The sequence below is a fragment of the Rhinopithecus bieti genome, unplaced genomic scaffold, assembly GCF_001698545.2.
Source record: "Rhinopithecus bieti isolate Rb0 unplaced genomic scaffold, ASM169854v2 scaffold_6380, whole genome shotgun sequence".
Classification (NCBI taxonomy): Eukaryota; Metazoa; Chordata; class Mammalia; order Primates; family Cercopithecidae; genus Rhinopithecus; species Rhinopithecus bieti.
Genome location: NW_016806642.1, coordinates 10477873 through 10493763, shown reverse-complemented (window position 1 = coordinate 10493763; position 15891 = coordinate 10477873). Strand labels below are relative to the sequence as shown.

The 15891-nt window shown below is 43.0% G+C and overlaps 1 long non-coding RNA gene across 1 annotated transcript; it reads left to right on the top strand.

The window, feature by feature from the left end:
• Positions 1–1755: 1755 nt before the first annotated feature.
• LOC108532970 (uncharacterized) lies at positions 1756–11161 on the top strand. The gene is made up of 3 exons (XR_001886608.1): positions 1756–1826; positions 3251–3384; positions 10779–11161. It is a non-coding gene; the product is annotated as an uncharacterized LOC108532970 (long non-coding RNA).
• The last annotated feature ends 4730 nt before the right edge of the window (positions 11162–15891 follow it).

Here is a 15891-nt window from a genome sequence, read left to right as displayed (position 1 = left end):
GGGCCCAGACTTTGCGAGTTACCAGCAAGAGATGCAGGGAGTGGCAGGAGAGTGAGGATGGGGGATTTATTCTCCCTGTTCCCTCCTTTCAGGATTTTGCTAGGGCTTGGCTGCTTTCTTCTCATGAAGGCAGCCTCTTCTTGGGCAGCACTGTCCCTACAACTCCCCTCTTTTTGTTCCAGGAGCTGCTCCCTCTTCTTGCCTTTTAAGAGATAGGGAAGGTAATGACTCCCTGCTGTTATAAGCCCCAGAGTTTCCTTTGCATCTAAGTAAATAGTCTTTTCCTTAATTTCCCTCCAAGTAACACAGTTTGAGTGTACCACCCATTTTTTGCTAGAACACTGACTGAGACAACTTTTTTTTTTAAATATTGGGACTGCTGGCTTCATAGACCGAGGCTTCATCCTGATAAGGAAGCCCTTGTCCCTTGTCCCTCTGGTCAGCTCTAGAACATTCAGCAAGGTGATCACATGGTCACAAGATTACTTCTTTTTCATTCTTCATGAAACTGAAAATTTCAAGGAAATTTGTAAGTTTGATAGACAACCTGATCATACTCCAGACTAGAAAATGAAACCAAAACCAACTGCCCTAGGCAAATAGTTAGGTTATAATGGGTTACCTGCAGCCAAAGAGTCATGAGTCACAGCAGCTCCCTCAAGACTGGGAGGGGAAGTAAACCACTGGATCTAAGGATCACTCTAGTCACCCTACAGTGACTCCTCTTTTTCCCTCCTGCCATGGTCCAGGGTAGCCAGATACTTCTCCAGGCTGTAACTTACATGGGCTTTCCTGCTGGCTACATCACTGAAATGGAATCTCCTAGTGGTCCTTCTCCCTCTACAGCTCTGGTGTTACACTGAAAAACTAGAAGGTCAATCACTTTTATATTTACCCCCATTAAGGTTGCAGGAGCCTAGCATGTCCCCACAGCCCTCCTTCTCCATTCTCCTCTTCCCCTTGTCTTGTGCGTGGTTTCTTTCTTGTCCGAATTGGGTCTTCCTTTTCTAGACTGTGAGCTTGCTGAGGTCAGGGAATGAGTCTTCGTATCCTTGGGACCCAGTTCAGAGCCTGTCTTTAGGGAGTGTTTACTCTAGCACTGTGGTTAGGCAGAGATGTGAGTTTGAGTCTTGGTTTCCTTAGTCTTTTATCAATTACTTCTCAAATTATGCCATTTGTATCTTTTTTCTCTCTCTCTCTTTAGAGACAGGGTCTCACTCTGTCACCCAGGCTGGAATGCAGTGGTGCAATCATAGCTCACTGCAGCCCCGAGCTCCTGGGCTCAAGCCATCCTCCTGCCTCAGCCTCCCAAATAGCTAAGACTAGAGGTGCATATCACTGCATCTGGATAATATTTTTTTTTTAATTTCTGTAGAAACAGGGTTTCACTATGTTGCCCATTCTGGTCTCAAACTCCTGACCTCGAGTAATCCTCCTATCTCAGCCTTCCAAAGTGCTGGGATTGTAGGCATGAGCCACTACATTGAGGTACTGCTTGTATCTTCTGATTCTTGCTTTGATACCACTGACCTTAGGTAGGGTATGTTATCTTCCTGAATTTTATTTTTCTATGTGTAAAATGGAGATTAAATTATCCTTCTAATAGGGTTGTTGTGGGGATTAAGTGAAATAGTGTATACAGAGTTCTTAGCATACTTTGAAGCTATTATTTTTATTATTATGCTAGTAAATAAAACTTTCTGGAATTAGAGACTCATATGCCTGTTTGTCTACAGTTTCAAAATAGACAAGGGAACAAGAGAAATATCAGAAAGTCTGATCAAAATAGAAGCATCATATTTCTATCAACGTATCCACTGTGCTTGGTAAGTGGCAGTCTCTTGTCCTGTAAGAGACTTGGGCTTTGAAAAGGGCTTTGGATCTCAGATCTGTTGACATGAGGCTTGTCATGAACTTCAGCTTCCTCATCTCCAAAACCGCTATAGGCCAGGCATGGTGGCTCATGCCTATAATCCCAGCACTTTGGGAGGCCGAAGCAGCTGGATTGCTTGAACTCAGGAGTTTGAGACCAGCCTGGGCAACATGGTAAAACCCCATCCTACCAAAAATACAAAAAAATTAGCTGGATATGCCTGTGGACACAGCTAACTGGGAGGCAGAGGTGAGAGGATTGCTTAAGCTCGGGAGGTGGAGGCTGCAGTGAGACAAGGTCATGCTACTACACTCCAGCGTGGGTGACAGAGTGATACCCAATCTCAAAAAAACAAAACAAAACAAAATAAAACAAAAAGACATTGGTATAGTAACAGCCTCTGCTTGAGGCTACTCTTTCACTGGCTGATAAATGAGCACCTACTGTGTGTCAGACATTACTCTAAGCTGTAGATACAGCCTCAAAAAAGATAAGCTAACCCCTGCCACCATGGGGCTTACATTTTAGTTGGGAAAGGGGCTGGAGAAGACAGACAATAAACAAATCAATAAATTCATTAAAAAGCTGACTTCAGCATTGATAGGTGTTATGGGGAGAATGAAAGAGGACCCTGGGATACAGAATAACTTTGTGGGGGAATCAGGTTGGGATCCCCGGGTCAGGTGGTCAGGGTGGGACTCTCAGAGAAGATGACTTTTGAATTTAAATAAGAATGAAAAGAAAAAGCCAACCATAGGCAGATTTGGGAACAGCCAGTGCAAAGGTCAAAGGTGAACAGGGTCATAGGGTAACCAGGGTTAAAATAAGGTGGTGCGGCCTAACTGGCCAGAACAATGCCTGACAAAGGTGCTGCTTTCCTCAATATCTTCAAATCCTTAAGGATCTACTGTGTGCTGATGTAAGATGCAAAAATCAGTAAATCATGCTACTATCTCTAAGAAACTCATGGTCTAATATAGGAAAAAAAAATCCACCATCAAAATAAATGAATCAAGACGGGAAGATGAATATAACTGATAGCACCTGGGAGATGACGTAGACATGGATATGGATATGGATATGGATATGGATATGGGTATGGATAGATATGGATGCAGATACACATGTGGATAAAGGTGGGGATGTGTGTTGGGAAAGGCAGTCTCTTGCATGCCATCTTTCCACCCCTGTTTGGCCACCTAAGAATACACGTTGGGCCTAGAAGACTTCCTTACCATGAAATAAAGAATCCTCAGCCTGTGCTGGACTTACCACCTTTTGTGGGAATATCTTTTTCTGTTTGTACTCTTTTGCTTTGCTTAAGGGCATGCATCACATGGCACTTAGAAACTTTACTACTCTATCTGTTCTTTGCAGGTGGGGCATGGGCCCTTCTGCTGCAGTATAAGAGGGGTCACCCAATGGCCCGTGTCAGCTGTTGGGATGGACCTGCTGACCGTGGGATAATGACACCCACTACTAAAGCAGATCTTGCTGTGTCTCTTCTCTATGTGAGTAAAGTCCCGTTCCATCCAGTGCTTGACTGTGTTGTGTTTTCCGTGGCAATTTCAATACCAACATGCAGTGGGCACAAGTTCTTAGACTTCTACTCTGGTTAATAGGAAACAGATGCCACTTGCTTGCCAGTTGGATGTGGATATTGGATGTGGATAGATGTATATATCAATAAAAAGAACAAATGAATAAGTGATTGAATGAGTGAACACATATAAGGAGGGAGAGGGTCCTGGGTCAGGGTGGATGAGAAGGGGGCTGAAGGAGGCAGAGGGGGGCAGAGGTGGTGATGTAGAAGAGGTGTTTACCACTGGGAAAATTCCAGTTGGGCTGGAGCAGAGGATCCTTGTATGGAAATCATGTCTGGAAACTAGCAGAAGACAAGGAGGATTTTGGATTTGCTCTGTGGCCTATCATGCTATTTATACTTATATGATTAAGAGACATTTCTCTAACATACCAGACCTGACAAAGCTGCTACAACACACAACACGCTAGAGTTCATATGAGTACGTATTATTTCTCCAGTTTTCCCTGGTAAAGGTGCAGTGCAGAAAATGGTTTTCCACCCTTTCTCCATGGCCACTTTGAGATCAGAGATTGTGTCTTAAATTCAACAAGAACAGAACTGGGATAGTAGAATCTTGTTTTGTTTTGTTTTGGTAAAAAACATAAAAAGGCTCATTTTAGGCTTTAATAAGGGAAGGGGCCTGGAGGCATCACTGGTGATGTTAAAAAAAAAAAAAAAAAGCCATAATTTTATGTATTTATAAGATTTTAAAATGTTAAAATACGAAATGTAAATCAGGATGTTCAGAAAAAATTATAAGAACCCTCATGATGTTTATCAATGAATGATCCATTTGATTCTGTGCAGCCTCATGACCAAAGGCAATCACAGGGTTAGTCAGATCACTGATCTCCTCTACACATATGATCTTCTTGTGGGACTCTGTTTGGCAAAGGAAGCTTTGGGGAAAGCTCATACAAACCACTGAGTATAGTCGAATGATTTAGACCTGAACACTTTTTAAAGTAGGAGTTGTCTGTCCACTAGTAAATATTTTAGTAAAGTGCCATGGAACATGCATTTTCTTTCTTTCTTTTTTTTTTTTTTGAGACGGAATCTCGCTCTGTCGCCCAGGCTGGAGTGCAGTGGCGCAATCTCGGCTCACTGCACCCTCTGCCTCCTGGTTTCATGCCATTCTCCTGCCTCAGCCTCCTGAGTAGCTAGGACTACAGGAGCCCACCATCATGCCCAGCTAATTTTTTGTATTTTTAGTAGAGACAGGGTTTCACCGTGTTAGCCAGGGTGGTCTTGATCTCCTGACCTTGTGATCTGCCCGCCTCAACCTCCCAAAGTGCTGGGATGACAGGCGTGAGTCACCGTGCCTGACCAGTTTTTTTTTTTTTAAGGTGGACAAATAATTTTATTTTGTGCATGCAAATACATGTCAAGTACTGCAAACTTTTTGTATCAATTTTCTCTCAAACACTGAAAATCATGGTGCTCTATTTTGTGAACAGCCAAAGCTAGTATCTCTTCACTTCAGTGCCACAGCAAAAACATACAGAATTCACTCTTTGCTATTCACTATCATCACAACCCTCATTCTTCCATCTCTGCCCTCCCCCCATATACAACCCTTATAAATTCTAGTCTTCCCCCATTTATTCCTATTCCTATAGCACAAAGGGAAACATTGTAATTTGGACATTCAAATTGAAATAAATGGAATAGAATTTATTCCTATATATATTCCCCATTTCATTATACAGAATTATTTTAAATTATAATTAAAACTATAGCTATAAGCATACAGTTTTGAGCAATATAACTTGCCAATAAATCTTCCAGGTTAAATTAGTTGCCAATTATATTACTAAAGTTACCAGGAAAAAAATCTTGAGCTATTGTTAGTGTTATGGGGTATGAGACAAATACATTTTTTGTAGTTACCAGCTCAAAATAAAGTTTCAGAAGTGTTGATATTAAGCCACCCTTGCTGCCAATAATTTGAAGGAAGATCACTTATTCATTGAAGTAATAAGTTTAGTCAGAGAGAATATTCTTTTTTTATCATCTCTGTGGGAATGTGGGGTGGGACACCTTTGTGACTTATTATGCAACCGTGATAGGTAGGAACCAGTGCTGGCATTTGTAGTCTCAGGGTCCACATGAAGGCAGCCTCAAAAAATGACGGTTGTAGGTGATGCCAAGAGAAGGTTGCAGCTCTTCAAAAAAACAAGAATAGGTCTGGGCATGATGGCTCATGCCTGTTATCCCAACACTTTGGGAGGTTGAGGAAGGAGGATTGCTTGAGCCCAAAGTTCAAGACCAGCCTGGGCAACATAGCAAGACTTTGTCTCTACAAAAAAAAAAAAAAAAAAAAAAAAAAAATTGCCTGGCATGGTGGGGTACGCCTGTGGTCCCAGCTACTCAGAAGACTGAGGTGTGAGGATCTCTCGAGCCTGGGAGGTCAAGGCTGCAGTGAGCCATGATCGCATCACTACACTCCAGCCTGGATAACAAGGAAAGACACCCTCCAAAGAAAACATAATCAGGAAGTGAGTTTATTTTGCTTTCCCCTGGTATAGTCCAATTGATTTGTGTTTGAGGCATGTGAAAGCTAAATGCTTGGCCCTGTATAGGTCATGAGTCATCCCTATAGCGTATAGTTTAACAAAAGACAGCCCCGCCTCTTCCCTTCCCCTCCCCAAGCCCACCACTGAAATCATTGTAGAGGTAGTGGTCTTCTAGTATGTGACCCTTGGGCTACAATATCCACAGGTTCTAGGCCATATTTCCCTCACATCCATGTAATGAGCCTCAAAACCCAAATGTCCTATTTTCCTTGAGGACATCTAGACCCAAAGCATCCCCATTTTGGAAGCCCAGGACTGTGGAATGGGAAAATATGCCTCCATTCCTCTCCTTCATATGTGTTTTTAGGTTAAAAAAGGCAGGTGCAAATCACAACTGAATCTGAAACCTCAAAAGAGGCCAAAGCAAATCAACTTAACAAAAATAACTTATCATCACCAAACCTGGAGAAAAACTTCAGCTGTGGCACCTCCAAGCAATGACCATGTCCCTGGCTGACATAAAAGCCCCTTCAGGACTTCATGTTGATTGAATCCCCATGATCTAGCCTCAAGTGAGGGCTGAGTGGGCTTTTCTTGAGCCAAGTGTCTGTGGTTGTGGATAAATATATTAATATCCTAGCAACTTGCAAAATCCACAGTACCTTAGACAGAATTTGTTTTGCATTCTCCTAACAGGAGAGCAGGTTTGAGATGGGGTCCTGAGGATATTCTGAGCCAAGCAAAGAGGTTCTTGGTAAACACACAACTTCATTTCCTTCTGGTCATGCTTGGCTGCCCCTTGCAAATTGGAGTCAGTTTCTCGTGTGACCTTCTAGTGTTCTGAAATTTGAGGTTTGCTGTCTGTTTTCAAAATGTAGAAACCCATCTCAGTCATTCACCAAGCTTTCACTGAGCAACCAGATGCAGGGTTATGAAAGTGGAGATGTTTAAGACACAGTTTCCACCTTCAAGAAGTACACTGTCTAGTCAGGAAGACTCACTGCAATATCCAGACTCAACTTGCTACATCCCACCCTGGTGTCCTCCCACTTGCCCTTTCTTCTACCTGGATGGAATGCCCTTGGCTGTCTTCCTCTTCTCTTGGAGGCTTCTCTCCACCCCCACCCACAGCTGAGTTGCCCACACCTCTGGGGTACTCTGTACTTTGGTCACACATACATTTCACATTTTCACCGAGCATGAGATTATCTGATATCCCATTTATCACTTCTTCCAGACACATTCCTTCAGCCCGAAATGGTTCCTGGCATGTGACAGGCACACGATCATTATTGGTGGAGTGAATGAGTGAATGAATTCACAAGAAACATATGGCACTCAGAAACCTCAGGACCTCAGCTTAAATTCTAGGTCCAATGCTCATGTGTTGAGTGAAACTGACTAAGTTATTTAAGCCTCCTATGACTCACTTTTTCTATTTGTAAAATGGGAATAAGGGTTGTTGTGATGATGAGCAAATTCTTGTTTAGTGGTTATCAAAATGATTGCCAACTGGTAAGTGCTTCGTGAAGAGTAGCCATTAAAACAGTTATCACTAACAGATATCTACTGAACCCGACTGTGTGCCAGATAATGTGCTAGACACTGAGTCTACAAAATGAATAAAGTAAGATGTCTGCTTTCAATGAACTCCCAGCCTGGTTGGGAAGATAGATGTTAACAGAAATTAAAAGGCTATCTTACTAAGTAAGTGGGATATTGGGAACATGAGACGGGGCACCTAACCCAGGCTGGGCTAGATCAATGAATTCACAAGAGAAATGGCACTGGGGATCATGAGAGCCAAATGGAAAGTCAGAGTCAGAATCTTTAAGGCCTTCCCCAAACCCAACTCTAAATATTCCAACATGTCTAAGTGTTTTCCTTCCCTCATAAATCCCTTCCTCTAGCCATATTGCTGATTATTCTTATTCTCTGAATTGCATAAGTGTATTATTTTACAATTTACAAAAAATTTCCATACACCATGTGTCACTGGATTCTCCCAACTTCCTTGTAAGTCATATAAAGCAGATAATTTAATATTTAATTCATGGGTGAAGAAGCCGAGGCTCTGAAAAGTCGCAATGCTTCTAAATGATACTAACCAAATGTAACTCCTGGGGCTGACACTAATTCTATGCCCTTTCAGCTCCCACAGCCTGGACACTCATAATAAGCCTGGCGCCCACCAGCTCTGCAACTTTGCCACACTGTGCCCCCTACCTGGAATGCCATCCCTCATCCCTTGTGTTTGTCTAAGTCTTTCTCTTCTTTGAAGTCTCTGTTCTAATCTTAACTGCTCCTGAGCCATCAAGTCTCTCCTATGTCCAGACAGCCTATAGGGGTCTCTTGAACTCCTAGAAGGCCCACTCTCTAGTCTGAAATAGGACGCTGACATCCTATGGTGGCCTGTTTATGGTTCTTTTTCATGTGCCCATGTCTGCCTCCCCGACCTGATTGTGAGCCTTTGGAGGAAGAAACTGTGTCTTACTAATCTCTGTGGTTGGGATATAGTAGATGCTTCGTAAATTCCTGCAGATTAAATGAATGATATTGAGGTTGTTGGCCAATCTTCTGTTTAGGCTCTCAGAAACATACTTGTGAGAGAAGTAGACTAGTTTTACTAAGCAGTTAGGCCCTGAGTGCAGAGATAAAAGGCCCTGAGTGCATTCTGTCTGCATCAGGAAGCACCAAGTCTAATTAAGAAACAGCAAGTACATAGATAATAAGTGTACATATTGGAAAGTTTCAAATGGAGTACAAGGTACAAGGTGCAATTGGAGAACAAAGGCCATGGGGGAGGAGGGAGTAGAAGGAGGGGATGAAAGCAACAAGGGGAAAGAAGGAAAGGTGAGGTCTGAAGAAAGTCTTATAACGTGAGTAGAAATTGACCAGGAGGACAAAGGGTGGCATGGTAGGATATAGAAAGGGGCTCCATGGTCTAGAAGAGGAACAATACAACAAGAATAAAATAGCCCAGAGACATGAGAGGACATGAAATCAATATAAAAGTTCCATGGGGGATTATTTAAATGCCATCCTGAAGTCCAAATAGACTCTGTCACCTGGATGGACAGATGGATGGATGGATGGATGGATGGGCATTATGAACATTCATGTAACAAGATTAAAGAGGGTATAAAGAGGACACATAGGTAAAAGATGAGCTCCTGATTCCGAATATTAGAATTGTTGGTATTAATAGCTATGCTTTTGTGTTAACAAAAACAATATAAGTTCATTACTAAATAACCAGGAAATAAAGGTAAGTGATTTTTAAAGTTACTTTTAATCTCTCCAACCAGATATAACCACTGTTAACATATTTATGTTGGCCTTTCCACCCTTTCTTTAGTGTCTTTCTATCTTAATCATCTGTCTGTCCATCTAACTATACATTTGTATACATATCTATCTATGATCTTTTTATTCATCCACCCATTCATTTATCCAACTATACCTTTCCAAAACAAAAATAGGCTCATAAGGTACTTTACATTTTGTAACCTAATTTTTCTAACCAATTTGTTATAAGAATCCAGTAATTTCTACCTATTTTTAAGTCAAATCTTAATAGCCACATAATATTCCATCCTATGAAAGTACTACAGTTGATTTAATCAATCTTTCCCTCTTTTGCAGTTATCACATGTGTTTTAGTGAACATTGGTGCTCTTCTTTTGGGCCAAAGTAACAGCAAAGAGGTTACCTTTCTCTAAAGTTTATGAGGCTCTGAGTTGACTGACCAAAACTTGAACTTGATATGGGGTCATATTAATCCTCTGACATAAATCAGTTGCCTCCTGAAGTGACGTCTCTATCTCCACTGTATCTTTCCCTGGAAATGTCAGACAGGGCAGAAGGTCCTCCCTGACAGAGCAGGTACATTAGTGCAACCATCAGCAATCACATATTATCTTCTGCTGATGGAGTCTGATAGCACTAGCTCTCCCACATCTTCACAGAGCTGGTGATTCAGAGCTGTCAACACAGCTGCAAGGAAATGCCAACAGTGGATTTACGGTGTGAGGCAGTAACTTTGTGACCCCCAGGTGGAAAAACAGATGCCTTTGAAATAAGACTAGTCAATGTGGCAAAATGGGAGAGGGAGGCACTTACCTTATAGTAAAAGAGAATACATCCTGCCACTTCCTTGAAACTTCAGATCTTCAATGGCTCCCTATTACTTACAGGAAAAGTCTTAAGCTTTTCAGTCCAGCAAAGAAATAATGAATGTAATGGAACAAGGACTGGCTGGAAAGCCAGAAGCTATAGATTCTAGCTGCTCTCTTGCTACCCACCAGCAGTGTGACCTGGGCAAGTCACCAGTTCTTGAGTTTATTTTCCTCCATCTGTAAAATGATCATACGTAGATAATGTCTGAGTGTTTTGATAAATGAGTCAGTAAAAAGTCATGCATCATTCAAAGCCATTTACTGAGGGATTTCATGTGCTGAGGGTGGAGTTGAGTGGGATAGACCAGCGCCTGACTAGGAAACTTGCACTCTAGGAAGTAGGAGTCAGAACATAAAACAATCAGTAGACTATCGAATAGTGATAAAGTACCGTGTTGAATGCAAAGTGATGGGGATGGTAGAGAGCAATGTAGTGCCCAGGTGGGGTTGGGTGCTCAAGAGATGATGATCTAGCAGCTATGGTTGGAATGAGAAGCTAAACAAGCCACAGAGAATCTGGGGAGAAAGAATTCAGGCCGAGGGATAGCATGATAAGGCCCCACAGGCAAAGGTGAGTTTGGTGTTCAACTAACTAAATGCATATTTACTAAGTGTTCTTCTCCTAGATTCCAGGGATTCAAGGACAAGAATACCAGAGTCTCTGCCCTTACTAAGCTTAGGGTGAAGTGAAGGAAGCAGATGATTAAATAAATAGACCTTTTGCAGTATAATGAGCACTGTGACGACGAGCAGAAATTTGGAATGCTTCTGGGAAAATGTGACGGGAGCTTCTACCTTAGTCCAGGAAGCTCAGGGAAGCCTTCCCTGAAGAGGTGCCCTGGAAGCTGAGATCAGATCAAACAACATCAATTTTTTTTCAAAGCCAGCATGGGGCTTGAGTTCTAATCTACTGATGGTCTATACCTGCCCATGCACATTATTTGGCCACAGCTGGGATTCTGCTGAACCCTAAGTGACTTTGCAGAAATTCTTTACTCATTTGGAGGAAACCCAGGGCATTGCAAGGAAAATAGATGAGGTTCATTAAAGCATTAAAAAAAAAAATGTGTTGTCATGTTTATTATCACTTACCAGAGTAGTTCTCAAACTTGAATACACATCACAGTCCCCTGGAAATCTTATTGAAACACAGATTGATGGGCCTCATCCCCTGAGTTTCTGATTCAGGAAGTGTTAGTTCATTCCCATGCTGTTGTGAAGAAATACCCAACACAGGGTAATTCATAAAGAAAAGAGATTTGATTGACTCATAGTTCTGCATGGCTGGGAAGGCCTCAGGAAACTTACAATCATGGTGGAAGGCAACTCTTCACAGGGTGGCAGGAGAGAAGATGAGTGCAAGCAGGGGAAATGCCAGACACTCATAAAACCATTAGATCTTGTGAGATTCACTCACTATCACGAGAACAGCATGGAGGAAACAATCCCCGTGATTCTACCTGGTCCCGCTCTTGACACATTGGGATTATGGAGATTACAATTCAAGGTGAGATTTGGGTGGGGACACAGAGCCAAACCATATCAGGAGGTCTGGGTAGGGCCTGAGAATTTGGTCAAGCAAGTTCTCAGGTGGTGTTGATGCTGTGAGTTGGGAAACCACACTTTGAGAACCACTGACTTCGAGTGCTTGGCGTTTGGGACATAGAGGTGGTTTTCTAATTCTCCTTAAAGCTGGTGGAGGGGAACAGAGAGAACAGAGCTAGGGACTGGAGCTCCCAGGCCAGTCCACCTGAGGCCCTCTCCAGCCTGGTTTCTCCTTTAGAGATTTTATAGCCAGCAGACCCAAAGTACAACATCTAGCCTTGCTTTGGCATTTGTGTTCTAATGTGTAAACAAACTTGAAATATTTCCTAATTTTCTGAGGAAAAAGTAGAGAGGTGTTTGCCAAGTACTGTGGTCTGAATGTTTGTGTCTCCCAAAATTCATATGTTGAATCCTGACCCCCCATGGTAATGCTATTAGAACGTGGAGCCCTCACGACTGGGATTAGTGCCTTATAAAAGAGGGCCCAGAGAGCTAGCTAGCCCCTTCTACCATGTGAGGACACGGCTGGAAGGCTCTATGTATGAATAAGAAAATAGGCTTTCGCCAGACATCAAATCTGCTGGCACCTTGATCCTAGACTTCCCAGCATCCAGAACCATGAGAAATAAATTTAGTCTATGGTGTTTGTTACAGCAACCCGGATGGACTAAGACTCCAAGCCAAATAACAAGTTCCAAATGCACATTCTCAGCTTGTCCTCTTGGGTAGTTTTCTCTGTTATTTTTTTCTCAGTCAGGGAGCTGCCAAAGTCCATACTGATCCCCTACTGGGTCACACTCCTCAAATACCACTCTGATGGCCTCTGGACTCTGATGACATCAGGATAAACCCACACAGGTATCTTGTAGTGAACGCAGCCCCAGCCTTGCAATCGCATAATTCTCAGTCTGAATTCCAGGACAACCACTTAGCAAGGATCCTTTGTGGGAGCTACTTGAAGGCTCTTTGAGCCTTAGAATAGTGCAGGGAGGGGCAGCAATAGCTCCACAGGGTTGTTGGGATAATTAGAGAAGACTATGAATGTCATACCTTTGGGTATAGTAGGTGCTCAGTAGGTTAGGGATGCTTACAATAGTCTGTCATTTAAAGTGGTCCTGGACATAGAATTGCTAGCTCCAGGCCCATCACCTTCTCCCATATTGCCCCAGGCCTCAAGGGTCCACAATGGGTGATGGTGGGGTTATCCTGCCATGCCTACTAAGCTTTCTTCCAGGACACAATTGCAGGCCCTTGAAATCTTTTGCCTGGATTATTGCAACAACCTCCAAAGGGACTCATCTGTCTCCAGGACACCCCTCCATCCTCCTCTGCATCATCACCAGGGGAACCTTGGTAAAACAAAGCCATGATCATGCTTATCACATGGTGGAAACCCTTCAAAGACTCTCCACTCACCAGAGCAGGCACCACATCCTTAGAGTCTACAGAAGGCAGGAGGAAACAGAAATGAGTGCCAGGTCCATAGGTAAGCAATGGGGAGCAGCGGGGATTGCAGTGAAATGGAGCTTGGCTGTTTAAAGACACCCAAACTCAGAATTCTGTAAAATCTTCTATGGGCCAAATAAAGTTTGTCTTGAAATTCCGTGCCTGGCCTTGACTACCAGTGTGTGAGAGCTGGCCTGGCAAATGAGGCACAAGCTCCTTAGCCAGGCTAACCAGGTTCAGCCTCCTTCTTGCTGTGCTCTGACTCACTTAAAATTCATATAGCTACCAAACTGTCTGCAGTACCTCCACATCTGCCATGCTGGTCCTCAGCCATGTCCTTTGATCAAGTCTGGAAAGCCCTTCCCTTACTCTTCACTTGGTGAATGAAGAAGTCCTGCTCATCCCTCTAAAACTCGGTTCAGGCAACACCTCCTCCAGGAAACATTGTTTCGCACTCATTCCTAGTTTTTCCATATGGATATGGATCTTTTCCTGGTGTCCCAACAATATCTGTTGCCTTTCTTCATCATTACAATTATTAAGTGGTAATGGCAATATAATTATCTTTTTTTGCCTCTGTCTCCCCTGCTAAGGTGTAAGTACCTAATATCAGGGACCAAGTGTTAATGATCTTTGTGTCTAGCAATAATGAGGTGCTCAATCATTGTTAAATGAATGAATGGAGAGGCAGATGCCCCCTCCCCTCCCCTGCTCCTCCACTCTCCCATGAGGTAGGGAGCAATCTGAACAGTGACCGGCACAACAGCCACTTGGAAGAGGCATAAGACTGGTCACCTCTCTCTCCCTTTCCACCACAGGAATGTGTAGAAGACAGTACAAGCAACAAAGAACTGAGGAGCAAGAATGCCCTTGACTTCCTCTCTCAGCTATTACAAACTCTCCCCTATTGACGGTTCAAATTTCCAAGAGAGAATCTGATCATCCAGTGAAATCACCCAGGCCCCAGTGGGACAGTGGCCCACACAAGCTCTCCCCAGCTGCCTGCCAGACTTCCACTGGCTACTTGTAGGCAGAGGCCCTTCTTTGCTCCGATGAGGACAGGTTCATCTGCCAGAAAACATGGCACCTTCTGTGGTTAGAAACTCTTAGTCCGTTTGGGCTGCTATAACAAAATATCATAAACTGGGTGGCTTATAAACAACAAATATTTATTTCTCTCAGTTTTGGAAGCTGGGAAACCTAAAATCAAGGTGCTAGCAGTTTCGGTGTCTGGTGAGAGCCCTTTCCTCATAGATGGCACTTTCTATATATCCTCACATGGCAGAAGAGGCAAAGATGGTCCCTTGGTCCTTTTTTTAAATATAAAGGTACTAATCCCATTTATGAAGACTCTGCCCTTGTGACCTAATCACTTCTAAAAGACCCCATCTGCTAGTACCATCACATTGGGGAATAGGAGTTCAACATATGAATTTTAACCAGAGGAGGACACAAACATTTAGATCATCATAATCTCTCGCAAAGTCTTTGACTGGCAAGGGTTATGCAGCCCGGGTGGTGTAGGACTTAGGACCAAGATTAGGTAAGCTGATTGAGGGGCCCGGGGTGCAAAGTTTAAGGAGGGGTCCTCTTAGGGTCGTGTAGGTACCGCATTTGCCTCACCCTAATTTCATCCTTAACGGTTGATTTCGTGCATGACTTGAAGGCAGTCACTGTCTCTCTGACCATTAGTTTCTTAACCTGTACAATGAAGGGGTCAGAAGACTATGAGGCCTGTTAGGTTCTCTGGCTTTGAAACTGCTGCATAGTTCCATAGCTCCTGAGACACAGCTCAGGAGCTGTGTCTCACCCTCTCCGTCCGTCCTACCCACTGGACTTTACCCCTTTGTCCTAAGGGGGCTGCTCATCTGTGTAGTTAGCTTCCCCAGCCATGCCTGGCTTCATTGTCAAGGGCTCAGTTCACAAGCCACTTAGCAAAGGCAGTCATGAAAGAACAACATAGCGTCTGTTCCAGGCCTTCGTGGAGGACGTGCTCACATTCCTCACCTCAAAGCAAAATTGATCGGCCTTGACCTGGGGCCGCACCAGAGAGAAGGAACTGTTGGGGGCTGGGGTGCCATTCGGTGCCCAGATGAGGTCAGTCACCACATGGTCTTCAGTAGCCTTGAGGAATGAGAGGTATTTGACTCCCCTATTAATCACTTGGAAGAGTTACGAATATCTTGGGTCAAAGTGACAGTTTGCATCTTGACAGGAAAGGGGCCTAAGTTCTGACTCCCACTTAGAAAAAGTTCATGTAGCTTTGTTCCTCCAAGATAGAAACAGAGGACCATAGAGATGGGGAAGGGAAGAGACTGAGGAGTGAGAAGGCGAGAGGGTGTTGTTTATCCAGTTCAATTGCAGATCCCACACTTGAGCCCAAGCTCAAAGGGTTCTGTCAGTCATCCTGAATATGGAGACTTCTCCAAGAGGAGCTCTTTTCATTGTTGGGTGACAAAAATTATTAGAAATATTTTATTTTTTATGTATTATATCTATAAATAAAAATCTGTATAAATACAGATGTGATATATAATATAAATATATTAGTCAGTGTGAATGAGGAACAGGTCAATTTCTCCTCCAAATAGTTGCCCTTAAAATCTTTGAAGACATTGTCATAGACCTCCTGAATTTCTTATTCCCCATATGAAAAAAAAAAATCCCTGTTTTTTTTCAGCCCATTCTCTCTCTCTCTCTCATCTTTTTTTTTTTTTTTTTTTTTTTTTTTTTTTTTTTTTTTTTTTT